This window comes from Elephantulus edwardii, unplaced genomic scaffold, assembly GCF_000299155.1.
Source record: "Elephantulus edwardii isolate Elephantulus edwardi_28Jun2011 unplaced genomic scaffold, EleEdw1.0 scaffold00312, whole genome shotgun sequence".
NCBI classification, from domain to species: domain Eukaryota; kingdom Metazoa; phylum Chordata; class Mammalia; order Macroscelidea; family Macroscelididae; genus Elephantulus; species Elephantulus edwardii.
In genome coordinates, this window is record NW_006400062.1 from 2,530,905 (window position 1) to 2,532,737 (window position 1,833).

Consider the following 1,833-nt stretch of genomic DNA (forward strand, 5'->3'; position numbering starts at 1 on the left):
GCACCTGATCCAGGCTATTGTCTTTGCCATCACTTGCTATATAAAAGAGACCTGGACAATGACTAAAGACAACAGAAGAAAAATTGACGCCTCTGAGTTGTGGTGCTGGAGCAAGCAGCAAGCACTTCAAGTCCCCCTTCTTGTGTGATCAAGGTTGTATCATCTGCATAATACACGTTGATTTTTGGTGGTGCTATTAAGATCTGAATTCTGTTCTTTCCTATGCCATTCTCACCATTTCTGATACCATTGAACCCATTGCTGCAGTCACCATATCAATCCATCTCTTTGGAGGTCTTCCTCTCTATCACCGACCCACTGCATTTCTGAGTATGATACCCCTCTCCAAAAAAATCCTAACAATATGTCTGAAGTATGAAATGTGAAGTTTTGTAACTGAGAGAAAGGCTTATCCCTCTTTCCTCTCCCTATTCTACTTACTTTTCCATCTCATTGTATTTCAAGGAGCAATCTGAACTCACTTTTTGCACGACATACTTGTTAATTCACCTGGTAGTTCATGAGATAGTCACTACTCTTCTCCAACATCACAACAACTCAAAGGCATCAATTCTTATGTCAATCTTAAACATTTTCCAGCTCTCAGTAGCATAGTGAGTGAAAAGACTATACCTGAATCAGGAACACCATAATCGTTAAACTGCCATCATTGCCCCTCTGTATTTTGGAGAGCAATATGCCTCCTTGTCGCCTGACTGCTGTTACCAAGGATGTTGAGTGTGGGTTCAAGGAAGGTGAAATAATTAACAACTTCAATTCTTCCTCCATCTATCATATTATGATGTTGCCTATTGGCCCAGGAGTAAGGACCTTTGCTTTTTTTTATGTTGAGATGTAATCATTTTGAAGGAAGCAATCCGTGTATTTTTTTTTAAATAAAACTTTTCTTTCATACTGGTTTACTGTTCTGCATATAGACTGAAAAGGTATGGAGACAGTATACATTCCTGACACATTCCTCTCCTGATTTTGAGCCACACAATGTTCTGCTGCTCTGTTCTGAGTATAGATTTCTCATATACCTGATCAAGTGGTTTGGGATTCCGATTCCTCTCAAGGTTAGCCAGAATTTGTTGTGATCTGCATAGTCAAATGCCTCTGCAGTCAATGAAACACAGATAGACATTGTTCTGATAATCTTTGCTTTCAGTCAAGAGCCATCTGACACTGGTGATAATGTCTCTAGTGCCTCTAAACCTCTTCTATACCCAGCTTATATTTCAGGTAGTTTTCTGTAAATGTACTGTTGCAATCATTTCTGGATAATATTCAACATGCTTTTGCTTGCATGTGGTATGAGTGATAATGTATGATAATTTCCACACTACGTTGGCTCACTTTTCTTTGGAATGGAAATAAATGTGGATCTCTTCCAGTCAGTTGACTAGGTGGTTGTCCTCCAGATTTCTTGACAAAACCTGGTGAGTGTGTACAGGGCAGCATCTGTTTGTTGAAATACATCAACTGGTAATCCATCAATTCCTGAGGCTTTATTTTTTGCCAAGTCCTTGAGTGCATCCTGAACTTCCTCATTCATCACCAGTGCCTCTTGATCATATGTTGTTTCTTGAAATTCTTCTGTGTCAGCCATTTCTTTTTGGTACATTGACTTTGAATACTCCTTTTATCTTCTTTTAATACATTCTGGATCATTCAGTATTCTACCCATAACATCCTTAAGTATTGTGACTCAAGGCTTGAATGTGTTCTTTCATTCCTTCATCTTGGGAAATGGTGAGCAAGTACAGCCCTTCAGGTTGGGATTTAAGAGAAGGTAAGTGACATCAGGATTGGAGGAAGACCCATCAACAG